We start from the raw sequence: 15,074 nt of genomic DNA on the forward strand, positions 1-15,074 counted from the left end.
GAGGGCGTTAACGTGCACAGTGTTATCTATATGAACTATCTGGGAGCAGGCACTGATTGGCTAAACTCCAAATCTGTCAAAGAACCAAAATAAAGGGGCAGTTTGCAGAGGCTTAGATACAAGATAATCACAGAGGTTAAAAGTATATTAATATAACTGTTGGTTATGCAAAACTGGGGAATGGGTAGTAAACAGATTATCTTTTAAAACAATAAAAATTCTGGTGTAGACTGTCCCTTTTAATATCTATGGAGTGCATGGGTTCAAACGGAACCCCATTAAGAACTAAATTCAAACCCTAGGGTGGAGCAATTGGTTTAAACACAGGCCTGATTCTGGTTAAAGCCTGACAAAAAGACTGAACGTCTGGAACATCAGCCAAACGTTTGTGTAGTAAAATTGACAAAGCAGAGATTTGTCCCTTTAAGGAACTTGCTGATAACCCTTTCTCCAATCCTTGGAGAAAAGATAGAATTCTGGGAATCCTAACTCTACTCCATGAGTAGCCCTTGGATTCACACCAATAAAGTTATTTACGCCATATCTTATGGTAGATCTTTCTAGTAACAGGCTTATGTGCCTGAATCAAAGTATCAATGACCTAATCAGAGAACCCCCGCTTAGATAAAATCAAGCGTTCAATCTCCAAGCAGTGAGTTGCAGAGAAACTAGATTCGGATGTTGGAAGGGTCCCTGAATGAGACGGTCCTTCCAAAATGGAAGCTTCCACGGTGGCAGAGACATGTCGACTAGATCGGCATACCAAGTCCTGCGAGGCCACGCTGGCGCGTTTAGAATTACTGAAGCCCTCTCCTGTTTGATCCGTGCAATCACTCGGGGAAGGAGAGCAAACGGTGGAAACACATAAGCTAGGTTGAACGACCAAGGCATCTGTCAGTTTGGCCTGAGGATCCCTTGACCTGGATCTGTATCTTGGGAGCTTGGCATTCTGACGAGACGCCATCAGATCCAATTTCGGTCTGCCCCATCTTAGAATCAGGGTGGCAAAGACCTCCGGATGGAGTTCCCACTCCCCCGGATGAAAAGTCTGTCTGCTTATAAAGTCCGCTTCCCAGTTGTCCACTCCTGGGATGTAGATTTCTGACAGATAATTCGGTGGGCGGAGGCTCACTCTTGTTATCTTGGATACTTCTGTCATCGCTAAGGAACTTCTCGTTCCTCCCTGATGATTGATGTAAGCCACAGTCGTGATGTTGTCCGACTGAAAACGGATTAATTTGGCCGAGGCCAAGCCTGAAGCGCATTGAATATTGATTGGAAGTAGAGACTGACCATGTCCACACACCCTGAACCTTCAGAGAATTCCAGACTGCACCCCAACCTAGTAGGCTGGCGGCCGTTGTCACTATCACCCATGAGGGTCTGCGGAAGCACGTCCCTTGGGACAGATGATCCGGCGACAACCACCAAAGAAGAGAGTCTCTCGTCTCCTGATCCAGATCTATCTGAGGAGACAAGTTTGCATAATCTCCATTCCACTGCCTGAGCATGTTCAGTTGTAGTGGTCTGAGATGAAAATGAACAAAATGAATGATGTCCATTGCCGCTACCATCAATCCAATTACCACCATGCACTGAGCCACTGATGGCCGAGGATTGGACTGAAGGGCTCGGCATCTATTCAGACCCTTTAACTTTCTGACCTCTGTCAGGAAAATTTTCATGGATATGGAATCTTTAGAGTTCCCAGGAAGGCAACCCTGGTCTGTGGAAGTAATGAACTCTTTTCTAGATTCACCTTCCAGCCGTGAGTCCTCAGGAAGGACAGAACCATGTCTGTATGAGAATTTGTCAGATGGTAAGACGACGCCTGGATCAGAATATCGTCTAGATAAGGCGCCACTGCATTTCCCCGCTGCCTGAGAATCACCAGAAGGGACCCTAGAACCTTTTGTGAAGATCCTGGGTGCTGTGGCCAACCCGAAGGGAAGAGCCACAAATTTAAAATGTTTGTCCAGGAAGGCAAACCTTAGGAACTGATGATCCTTGTGGATAGGAATATGATGGTATGCATACTTCAAGTCCACGGTAGTTCCTTAGACACACTTTCCTTAAAGAAATTCATTGTAAGGCCCTTTCAGTACATGAGGGACAAAAATTAAGAGGGGGTTCCACAATGGCATCTAAACACATAGAGCAAGTAGTTTCCTCAAGTTCAGACATGTTAAACAGACTAGCAATAACAATAATAGTCGTTCTTACTTGAAATATTGAGCTCTGAAGTCAAATTACATAGACATAAATTTTTGTACTAAAAAGTGTACTGCGCCTTTAAATAATAAAATCGCAACAATTTTTCTGTTATCTCCAAAACGTTTGCAGCAATAAAAACTGTCCTAATGTGCCCAAAATAGCCTAAAAGTATTGCACCATTTTGCTTAGCTATGTTATATATCAATATATATCGAATTTATCAGTTATAACAACTTTTTATTGATTCAGGCCCCTGCACCTTGCCACAGCTCTGCTGTGGCGGCTACCTGCCCCCGAAACACACTGATGCTGCTTGAGTAGCTTTTAAATCACTTCGCTTGGCAAAACAACTTAGGCCCCACCGGAGCCCAGGACCTTGCTGTCTATCCGATCCGGATGATACTGCGTGGCTGAGCGTGCAAATATAGGTCCCGCCCCCCATGGGCGTAACTCTACCCTTACAGAGACCCGCATGGGTAGCAAAAAAAACATGTCGGTTCTTAATTAAAATATGAAAAGCCATGTTGCCCCTCTTACATACACAACAACAAACATGTCGCTCATGACCTTAAAAACTTTTGGCTTACCAGAGTCGCTCTGTAGGGCCATAGGCGCGCTCTACTCCAGCCCCTCAGCAAGGGTGCATGGTGTGGGCTTTACCTCCCCGCCCATTTTGATTACAAACGGAACGAGACAGGGCTGTCCGCTCTCCCCCATCCTTTATGCCTTGGCGGCTGCTGTTAAGCAGCACAGAGAGATCCAAGGACTGATCATCCACAATTCGGAGCAGAAACTCGCCCTCTTTGCCGACGACCTCACAATCTTTTTGTCAGACCCACTGGCCTCTCCCCCCCTTTGCCCTACTGGATCACTTTAGTACTCTGTCCTACTATAAAACTAATGTATCAAAAACGGAAGCATACTCTATAGGACTTCCATTTGGTGACCTTCAAAAACTCCAGAGCAATTACCCCTTCAGGTGCTCAACCAGAGGGATCAAACATCTTGGAGTTTGCCTCTCCCATGATAAGAATATAACAATGGCAGATAACTACTCCCCGCTGCTAAGAGAGACAGAATCTCTTGTTAAGTCAAAAAGATATGAGGAGGTCTCTTGGCTGGGAAGAGTGGCGACAGTTAAGATGATGATCCTACCAAAAATCACTTATCTCTTTCGCTGCCTGCCTCTCCTGGTCCCCCGGGCCTTCCTCCTTCGCTTTCAACAACTTATTTCCAACTATGTGTGGAAGGGCAGGAGGCCAAAGGTGGCCGATCAAGTCTTGCACAAGTCGGTGGAGAGGGGGAGGAGTTGGCCTCCCAAATATCAGACTATACCATGAGGCGGCAATGATTACCCATGCAACTGTGTGGGGCGCCAGGCTACCTCAGACACAATGCCATGATCTGGAACAGGCCTCCCTCTCGGCCCATGTTAACCTTGAAGACCTTCTCTGGATGCCATCCCATGGACTCCAGAAAATCACCATTTCCAATTTAATTGGTAGGGAGTGCAGAGAGGCATGGATACGTTTGCGAAATTACGAGAAGATAGCCCCCCACCCATCTCCAATCCACCCGGTTGTGAGCCTTCTTTTAACTCTCCCCAGCTTTCATGTTGAGTCTTGGAGAACTTCACAACTACAAACTATTAGCGATTTCTATAATGATGACAATCTACTAAACCAGGAGGATCTGATAGAGAAAAGAGAACTTCCCCCTAAACTCCACTTTGACTTAATTAGATTGAGATCCTTGCTCAGGGCCTGGGGATTTCTGTCCGAGATACCTAGAGACCTCACAGAATGGGAGTCCAGATGGAAAACTAACCTTCAACTCCACAAACCTCTATCCTCCCACTATCAGTGTCTTTTGAATGAAGATCCGTCTCTTCAGACCGCCCATACTTTGGCGTGGGAAAGAGTATGGGGACAGGAGTTTCTGCCACAACAATGTATGCAAGCTATATATGTTACCAGGACCACCGTACACTGCGTGACGATGTATGACTTATTCTACAAACTACTGACGAGATGGCACTTAGTGCCCACTAAATTGCAAAAATTTTACCCCACATGCTCTGGACTGAGCTGGAGGGGATGTGGCGAGATTTTGCACATTTGGTGGGATTGCCCTCGCCTTGGGGACTACTGGTCCAGGAAGAAACAACTCTGCACTAGCCTGGATCTCCCAGATGTCGCCCTACCCTCCATGGGTCTACTCCACATCGACACCCTGTTAATCTCCCCCCCAACTAGGTCGCTATTGATTTGTATCCTCTCTACCAAACTTCTGATAGCCAGAATAGCCGAGGTGGAGAGGTGTGTTAGATGTGGTTGAATATCTCAGGTCTATGGAGGGGGAGTCTATATGGCCAGGAAACAGATGGGGATCTACTCCCAGATTTGGGAACCCTGGGAAACCCTCATGCAAACTAAACCATACTGCCACCAAAATGAATAATTTCTCGACGGCCATCTGAGATTCTGGGTCCCTTTGGACTCCCCTGGACCTTCTGCCCTTCCTTATCCCCAGACGCAGGGGCCTTCTGCTCCCCTTCCCTCTTACTGCTCCCTTACTAGGCCGTGGAAATGATCTTACACAGCCCTCCCCACTCTATGCTCTTGATGTGTGTCCCCCGGATGGAATCTCTCTGACCATCACTACTGATACGACAGACCAATTGCACTCAAATCAAGATTGAGATTAGTGGAAAAACTCAGAAGTTAGTACATTGAACACCATTTTTGTCCCTTCTAAAGGGAATTCAATATCTAGCGTGCTCCTCTTCACTACTCTTCCCTTATCCTACTTCCTATCCCCCTCCCTTCCTTTTAGGATTTATGTTCATTACTATACCCATGTAGAATGTGAATTAATGCTATGTTTGCATCCATTCCCGGCGGAATTTTGTAACTTAAGTCGGGATTGGTGCAGTGCACTGTAATGACCTGAGTTCTTGCAAAATAAAAATCTTAATATAAAAAAAAGAAAAGAAAATTATGCTTACCTGATAAATTTCTTTCTTTCTTGACACGGTGAGTCCACGGATCATCATCAATTACTGTTGGGAATATCACTCCTGGCCAGCAGGAGGAGGCAAAGAGCACCACAGCAAAGCTGTTAAGTATCACTTCCCTTCCCACAACCCCCAGTCATTCGACCGAAGGAAAAAGGAGAGAAAGGAAGCAACACAAGGTGCCTGAGGTTTATACGACACAAACCTGTCTGAAAAATACAGGGCGGGCCCGTGGACTCACTGTGTCAAGAAATAAATAAATTTATCAGGTAAGCATAAATTTCGACACAGTGAGTCCACAGAGCATCATCAATTACTGTTGGGAATCAATACCCAAGCCAGAGAAAACAGATGATAAGGGAGGGACAATACAGAGAACCTAAACAGAAGACACCACTGCTTGAAAAAAAAAAAAAAAACTTTCTCCCAAAAGAAGCCTCAGCCGAGGCAAAAGTATCAAATTTGAAAAAGTATGTAGAGGACCAAGTTGCAGCCTTGCAAAACTGTTCCACAGAAGCTTTATTTTTAAAGGCCCAGCATGAGCCGTGATTCTCTCAGGAGGCTGCTGTCCAGCAGTTTCATAAGCTAAGTGAATTATACTCTTCAGCCAGAAAGAAAGAGAAGTAGCCGTAGCTTTCTGACCCTTGCGTTTCCCATAGAAAAGACAAACCAAGCAGAAGACTGGCGAAAATACTTAGTCACCTGCAAATAGAATTTCAACGCACGCACCACATCTTGGTTGTGCAGCAAACGATCCTTATGAGAAGAAGGATTAGAACGTAAAGAAGGAACGATTTCCTGATTAATATTCCTATCCGAAAACTCTTTAGGAAGGAAAACTAACTTAGTACATAGAACCACCTTATCAGGAAGAAGGATAAGATTAGGGCAATCACACTGCAACGCCGAGAGCTCAGAGACTCTCAGAGCAGAAGAAAAGGCAACAAGAAACAAAAATAGATAAGGCAGATATTTGACCCTTCAAAGTACTCGATGACACACCCTTCTCCAGACCTTCCTGGAGAAAGGACAAAATCCTAGGATCCTGACTCTACTCCACAAGAAACCTTTGGACTCAACCAGTACAGATATTTACGCCATATTTTATGGTAAATCTTTCTAGTCACAGGCTTACGAGCCTGGATCAAAGTCTCAACGACCGACTCCAAGAACCCACGCTTAGATTAAATTAAGCGTATAATCTCCAAGCAGTCAGCTTCAGAGAAGTGAGATTTGGATGAAGGAAGGGACCCTGGAATAGAAGGTCCTTCTTCAGAGGGAAATTCCACGGCACCACCAGCACATCTATCAGGGCTGCCTGTGGATCCCTTGACCTCAAACTGTACCTCGGGAACTTGGCATTCTGCCGAGATGCCATGAGATCTAGCTCTGGCCGTCCCCATTTGAGTATCAAACTGGAAAACAGCTCCGGATGGAGTTGCCACGCCCTGGGATGAAAAGTCTGTCTGCTCAGAAAATCCACTTCCCAATTGTCCACTCCTGGAATGTGGATCACAGATAGACAGCAGTTGTGGGTCTCCGCCCACTGAATAATCATGGTCACCTCTGACATTGCCAAGGAACCCCAAGTTCCTCCCTGGTGGTTGATGTAAGCCACCAATATTAAGTTGTCCGACTGCAACCTGATAAACCGGGCTAAAGCTAACTAAGACCAGGCCAGTAGAGCATTGAAGATCGCTCTCAGCTCTAAGATGTTTAGGGGGAGGACTGACTCCTCCTGAGTCCATAGACCCTGAGCCTTTAACGAGCCCCAGACTGCTCCTCCCAGCAGGCTGGCATCCGTGGTCACAATCACCCAGGTAGGTCTGCAGAAGCAGGTTCCCTGGAATAAGTGTTCCTGAGACAACCACCACCACGGAAGAGATTTTCTTGTCACCTGATCCAGATCTATTCGTGGAGACAGATCCACATAGTCCCCATTCCATCACCTGAGCATGCATAACTGCAGAGGTCTGAGATGGAACCGAGTGAATGGAATGATGTCCATGGCAGCTACCATCAGACCAAATATCTCCATACATTGAGACGCCGTTGAGAGGACTGAAGGGCAAGGCAAGAGTCGAAAATCCTTGTTTTTCTCACCTCTGTCAGAAACATCTTCATTAATAAGGAATCTAATATGATCCCCAAGAACACTACTCTTGTAGCTGGAACCAAGGGACTTTTTCCCAGATTCACCTTCCATCTGTGGGACCGAAGGAAAGACAATAAGATCTCCATATGAGAGTTTGCTTGTTGAAAAGACTGCACCTGAACTAGAATGTCGTCCAGAAATGGCACCACCAGAGCCCCCAGGACCTTTGAGAAAATGATGGGAGCTGTGACAAGGCCAAATGGAAGGGCCACAAACTGAAAGTGCTTGTCTAGAAAAGCGAATCTCAGAAACTTGTGATGATCCCTGAGGATGGGAATATGAAAGTACGCATCCTTTAAATCTATGGTTGTCATGAACTGACCATCTTGAACCAAGGGAAGAATGGAACGTATAGTTTCCATCTTGAAGGACGGTACTCTAAGAAACTTGTATAGACATCGTAGGTCTAAAATTGGTCTGAAAGTTCTCTCTTTCTTGGGAACCACAAACATATTGAAGTAGGATCCCATACCCTGTTCCAATATGGGAACTGGAACAATAACTCCCAGGGCTGAAAAATCCCACACACAAAGGAAGAATGCCACTCTATTTATCTAGTCTACAGATAATCTTGAGAGGAGGAACCTGTCCTTTGGAGGAAAAGTCAAGAACTCTAATTTGTACCCCTGGGATACAATGTACACCACCCAGGGATCCGGAACATCCTGAACCCAGGCCTGAGTGAATAAACAAAGTCTGCCCCCTACTGGATCTGCTCCCGGATCGGGGGCAGGCCCTTCAAGCTGACTTTGAATCATTTGCTGGCTTCTTAGATTGCTTCCCCTTGTTCCAAGACTGATTGAACTTCCAGGAAGGCTTGGTTCTTGCTTGGAAGAGGGGGGGAAGGCTTACCTTTAAAGTTTCGAAAAGAACGAAAATTACTCTGACATCCTTTCTTTCTATTCCTCTTATCCTGAGGGAGGAAATTACCTTTTCTTCCTGAATATCGGAAACTTTTCTTCCTGAATATCGGAAATAATTTCGACCAAGCCAAACAAGGTCTTACCCTTCTAGGGAATCGCCAAAAGTTTGGACTTAGATGAAACATCCGCAAACCAGGATTTCACCATAAAGCTCTGCAAGCCAGCACAGCAAAGCCAGAAATCTTTGCTCCCAACTTAATGACGCGTAAGGAAGCATCAGTGATAAAGGAATTGGCCAATTTAAGAGCCTTAATCCTATCCTGGATTTCCTCAAGAGGAGTATCTGTCTGAATAGAATCAGGCAACAAACCAAACCAGTAAGCTGCCACGCTGGTGACAGTAGCAGTACACACCGCAGACTGCCATTGCAGACCCTGGTGAACATACCTCCAACTTCCTATCCATAGGATACTTAAAGGAAAAGCTATCCTCCATGGGAATAGTGGTTCTCTTAATCAAAGTGGAAATTGCTCCTTCCACCTTGGAGACCGACTGCCAAGACTCCTTAATAGAGTCAGCTATTAGGAACATTTTCTTAAAAATTGGGTATGGAGAAAAAAGGAATACCAGGTCTCTCCCACTCCCATGCAATAATCTCTGTAGCACGGTCTGGTACAGGGAATACCTCCACAGTGGAGGGAACATCAAAGTACTTGTTCAGTCTACTAGACTTCTTAGGATTGACTACGACAGTCGTAGCGGAGTCATCCAATGTAGCCAAAACCTCAAGTAACAGACGGAGGTGCTCCAGCTAAAAAATGAAGGATACAACTTCAGCATCAGAAGAAGGAATTACACTGTCTGAATTTGAGATTTCATCCTCAGACGCTACCGAAGTGTCTTCCTCCCCAGACTTCTGAGAGGAAGCACTTTGAGTAGCCACAACAGGCTCACAAACTATGCTCACTGAATCTATAAAATTTCTTCTTGCGCTTTCCCTGCAGCATGGGAAAAACCGACAGCCCCTCAGATACCACAGAGGATACCTGGGCAGCAAGGTAACTCCAGATGTAGCATAAGAGGAAATGCAGGGCACTGCATATGTGGACGAAAAAGGTTGGGACGCTTGAGGAGAAGCTGCGGCATATCTGGTACAGGAGACCACTGAACAGCATCCGCCTTAGCTAATGATGGCTCAGGCTCAAAAAGCTTATCCCTATAACACAATGTTCTTTCAATACCTGAAAAACAAAAAAAGGGATTGGTGGTTCCACCTGGGATTCAAAACACAAGCTACATGTACATATGATCTTTGACCAAAAAGGAAGAGAAAAAGAGAAAAATAAATAAAAATAAAACTGCTTTTATTTCCCTTGGAAATTAACACTGCACAAAAATTATACTTTCTCTTAAAATTTTTATATTTGTGAAACATAACTACGTAACAGTGTCCTGATAAACCCCCAGACAGTCTCTACACCTCAGCTATTATGCTGAGGTGCCTACCTTTCCTGCTGGACGCAGGCAAAGTGTAAAAAAAAAAAACGATCCGGTTCTCAATCTGGAACTGCCCATCAAACGGCTGATCGATCGTAGATAACTTGCACTTTCCCTTAGCAGAGCCGCAACTAACAAGTGACTCTATTCCGGAACTCACAGGAAGTGAGTCTGGAAGTCGCGCAAAACCAGCCTTGCCACCTCTGAAGAAAACCGCCTCTTAGTCATTGGCATTCCCGGCGGCCATTAAATTCATAGAAGTGCCGTAACAGTGGAAAAAAAACTATGTGCGCAAAGAAAGTTACACTGCACTAACATACCCAGTCCTTATTCCATGTGTTACCGGATATAAGGACAAATGCTGAGCCCACCAAAAAAAAAAAAACAAATCCAGTCCTTGTCCGTGTGATAATCGGCTAAAAGGACAAATGCTGAGCCCATCAAAAATAAAACATAAATAAATAAGAACTCCTCATGTCCCTAGTGCCTGCATAATCTACCCTTATTTTTAAAATTAACCCTACTAGGATTAACTGATAAAAACAACGTCCTGTGCAGATTTAACTGCTGGTGCCATATTTTCCCTGTAAAAAGAAAAATAAACTTGGCACTTACCTGAATATGCCTCTGTGCGGCAGAAGGACAGCTCACCAGGTTTGAGAGGCATTATCCCTCACATGGACCTGTGGAAAAAGGAAAAGACTGAATAAGCTTACTCAGACTTTCAAGATAGGGCAGCAAAAACTGTTTGAGAGGCGCAGTGGGGATTGTACCCCACAAGTTCCCAATTGCTTAAAAGCCACCACTGCTCTACTGAAGAGACTGACGTGGACTACCCAGGAGGAAGCAGGACAATCTTCCACTGCTGTAAAATAATAAAATCTTGATTGAAGAATCTTCTTTCAGACAGCTAAACTTTACCACCTCCTTGCTCTTAACAAAGGCAAAGATAATGACTGGGGGTTATGATTCAGATAGAGCATGCCATTTTAAGCAACTTACTAATTTACTCCTATTATCAATTTTTCTTTGTTGTCTTGCTATCTTTCTTTGAAAAAGAAGGCATCTAAGCTAAGGAGGCAGCCAATTTTTGGTTGAGACCCTGGACAGCACTTGTTTATTGGTGGGTGAATTTATCCACCAAACAGCAAGAACAACCCAGGTTGTTCACCAATATGGGCCAGCATCTAAACTTACATTCTTGCTTTTAAAATAAAGATACAAAGAGAATAAAGAAAATTTGATAATAGGAGTAAATTATAAAGTTTCTTAAAATGGCATGCTCTATCTAAATCACGAAAAAATTGGGTTCAGTGTCCCTTTAAGTATAAAGTGCTGTGAAACCATGAACTCAATAATAAAACATATTTATTTGATAGAAACAAGTAAAGTGAAAATGTACACTAATAAAGGGATAAACCTAATAAGGCCTACCAGACATGCAACATGTTTCTTGGACGTAGCCGTTTCTTTAGGAATGTAATTTGACTATCACAGCAACCTTAAAACAACACAATTAACCAATCATATTAGATAATCCCTTTCCCCTCTCTCCAAATTAGCAGCCAACACACTCTCACGTCGATGTCATAGGTTATCTCGTATAAAAATCCATTCAAATCCCATACATCATTTCATAAGCATAAACCAACAGTAACTGAGTAACATTAGACATCACACTACTAGTGCTTGTTATTGTCACAGCGGTGATATAGTGTAATGTAGTGGGGGAAGTGGATCTATAGTACTATTAGGGGATGCATTCTCAGCATTTTCTGTTCTCAGGAGATCCTGAATCTCATACAGAGTGGTTTCCTCCTAAACAAGTTCTGAAAGATTGTCACATGAAACAGCAGTGGCAGCGGTGATGCAGGCTACTCTGCCTTAAGATCTGAACATGAAACCTGCAAGTTGAAATGATCGCCTATGAAAACCTTCAAGTTTTCTATCTAAATGATCCTAAAAGGGATACTGTCATGAGATGCAGGACACAGCATAGAAGGTACAACGCTATTTTATTGCAGAGCATAGAAGTATACAGCTTGTACAACACATCTAACTTGGTAACTGCGACATAAACAATTAACCTCATAAACCACGCCCCCATCCGGTGACATCACTTCCCACCCTCATCACATCTTACCCCTTTTCAAAGGACAAAGCATACATTTTTTATTTTTTTTTAATACATCAAATAACAAGGTATACAAGAAGCATACAGAAATAATTTTGTTTAGTATACAACAAATAACAAGTTAAAGAGGATATACATAAACAACATGAAATACAATCCTGACTTGAACATGGTAGACTACCCTAGTCCACAGTGACCATGGGATTATTCTGCCCATACTTCCGGTCACTGCTCTAACTAGTGCTAATCCCGATATCGGGCTGGAAGTTTCACCACCCTTCCACTTGATGTCATTTTACATGAACTGTCCTCTGATACAGAAGAAGGTGATTGAGAGTCTGCTGGAAGCAAAGAAGTATTCCTGCTGTGATCTTACTGAGGGGAAGGCACCCCTCTTAAAACAGGGGATCCCACCGGCAGTGGTACTGAGGCATCCAGTCCCAACCTCTCAGGTACTGGCTGAAGATGTTTTCTATTTCGAAGTGTGACTGTCCCTCCATCAGTAAGGACTACATAAGACCTTGGTTCTGGAGAGTGTCCAATTACCGTAGGAGGCGTCTTCCATTTCTTCTCATCATCCAGTTTACCTGACACTTTGCCCCACATTCAGCTCCTGCAAGGGCCTCACAGAGTGTTTCCTGTCGTAGAAGAATCGATAGCCCCTTTTAGCCTCTTCATCCCTCCTAAGGACCTCATCCCGAGGAACAGAGTTAGTTGGCTGGAAGACACCCACAGAGGGTAAAGTGGTGCGAATCTGACGTCCTAGCATCAGCTGTGCCGGGCTAAAACCTGTGGCTTGAATGGGAGTCGCCCTATAGGCCAAGAGGGCTAGGTACGGCTCAGATTGCTTCAAAATTAACTTTGTTGTTTGAACTGCCCTTTCAGCCATTCCATTGGCCTGCGGGTAATGTGGACTCGACGTAGAATGTACAAAATCATATTCACTGCTGAAAGAACTGAACTCTGTGGAAGCAAACTGCATTCCGTTATTACTCACTAACTCCATCTAACTCCATTGGTATGCCCCACCGGGTGAACAAGCTCTTGAGACGAGTGATAACGGCTTGACTTGTGATCTCATTCAAGGGTGCAATCTCCAAATACCTGGAATAGTAGTTAATCACGACTAGGTACTTTTTCTCATGCAGTTCACACAAATTAGCAGCTATTTTCTGCCACGGGCCTGCAGGCAGCGGAGTAGAAATCAAGGGCTCCCTTCTCTGAGTAGGCCGGCGTTCCCGGCAAAAGGCACATTTTGACACATGGCTTGCGATGTCAGAACTGATCCCAGGCCACCATACTGCCGTAGCTGCCCTTTCTCTGCACTTTGTAATGCCCAAGTGGCCATCATGAATCCTGCTTAACATCTCCTGCCGCATGCTAACAGGAATAACAATGCGGTCCTGAGACAGCACCAACCCATCCAGCTCCCTGAGCTGCGACCTTTCTGACTGGTAAGAACTTAAAAACATCCAGGCTGACCGGCTCTCAGGCCAACCTTCTTTTATGTACTTTATAACTTCTTGAAGGTGAGTATCTAAATATGTCTCCTTTCTTATTTGCTCTAGCTTCCCTGACAAAATGGAATTGGATGCCAGAACTGAATCTACATACACTTTCACATCTGATTTTGTTGAAGATTCTTCAGCAGCAGCCAGCGGGAGCCTGGAAAGTGTATCTGCCACTACCAGTTGTTTCCCTGGCACATGCACTACCTGAAAGTTGGTCAGTCTCCAGACTTAATTTCTCTAAACCCACTAGGTAACGCTGGAAGCGCTCACAGGACCAAACTGCAGCCAGGCACTCTTTCTCAATTTGGGCGTATTTTGACTCAGCAGCCATAGGTGTATCGGAACAGTAGGCAATGGGCTGTAGTTTGTTCTCATTCAACTTCAGGAGGGCGGCCCCTAACCCATAACTGCTCGCATCAGCACTAACCACAGTCTTTTTAGAAGGGTCGTAGAACATCTGCACAAAAGATTCTTCCTGTGAAGGTCCCCAGACCCAGGCAACATCTTTCGTTAACAACTCTGTGATAGGGTGTAGTATTCTGGATAAATCTGGAAGGAACCTGCCCACATAATTCACCAGGCCCAATATTTGTCTCAGCTCGTGTACATCAGAAGGACTTTTCATCTGTTCAATAGCAAGGATTTTATCAGGGTCCGGCTTGATGCCATCCCCATTGATAATATGCCCAAAGTAACATAACTCAGCCTTCCTAAAATGGCATTCTTCTTATTTAATTTCAGCCGGACTCTCTAATGGTCTGCAGCACACAGCTCAATCACTGATCATGTTCTTCCAATGTAGACCCATACACCAAAATGTTGTCCATGACGACTGTCATGCCCTTGTGGTCCTAAAGGAGAGAACTCATCTCTCTTTGAAAGATTTCATGAACAGAGGATATCCCGAAGGGGAGTCTGCAGAAGCAAAACCGACCTACCAGTGTAATGAAGGTAGTCAGTTTGCGGCACTTTGGATCTAGAGGTATCTGCCAGAAGCCATTGGAAGCATCCAGTGTAGAGAAGAACTTCGCCCCAGCCAATTTCGGAGCTATATCTTCAAGTGTCGGCAGCACATATCTCTCTCTCTTCACCGCCTCATTCAGCCTTTTCAAATCTACACAGATACGTACCTTCCCGTTTTTCTTCACAACAGGCACAATTGGAGCACACCAGTCAGATGCGTCAACAACCTCTTCAATAACTCCCATATTCTTCATACGCAGAAGTTCCTTCTCCACTTGAGGCATGAGCGGGAAAGGAATTCTACGAGGAGTGGTAATGCTGTATAGGACTGCATCACTGGGTTGCAATTCAGTATGCCCAATTCACCAAACATGTCTTCTGAAATCTCATTCACTCTGGTGACCAGGCCCAAACCACAGACTGCTTTTCTGCTCAATCACATGTACCCACATTGTGAATTTCCTCTGCTTGCACTCGCAGCTGGCAAGAAATTTCCCCGCACAATCGATGCGGCCACCAGGACTATGAACTTTTGTTGTAACTTTCGCCAGCTGAGGCAGTTTTATGAATGCTGTAAGGGACATAACAGTGATGTCTGCTCCTGTGTCAATCTTAAAGGCAACTTTGGCTCCCATTACAGTAAGAGTAACCTGCCAATCTTCATCTGAACCAGACCATTCAACAACGGACCCTACAAAGGATACTTCTTGACCATCCTGGT

The sequence above is a fragment of the Bombina bombina genome, chromosome 4 (genome assembly GCF_027579735.1).
Source record: "Bombina bombina isolate aBomBom1 chromosome 4, aBomBom1.pri, whole genome shotgun sequence".
In the NCBI taxonomy this organism is placed as follows: Eukaryota; Metazoa; Chordata; class Amphibia; order Anura; family Bombinatoridae; genus Bombina; species Bombina bombina.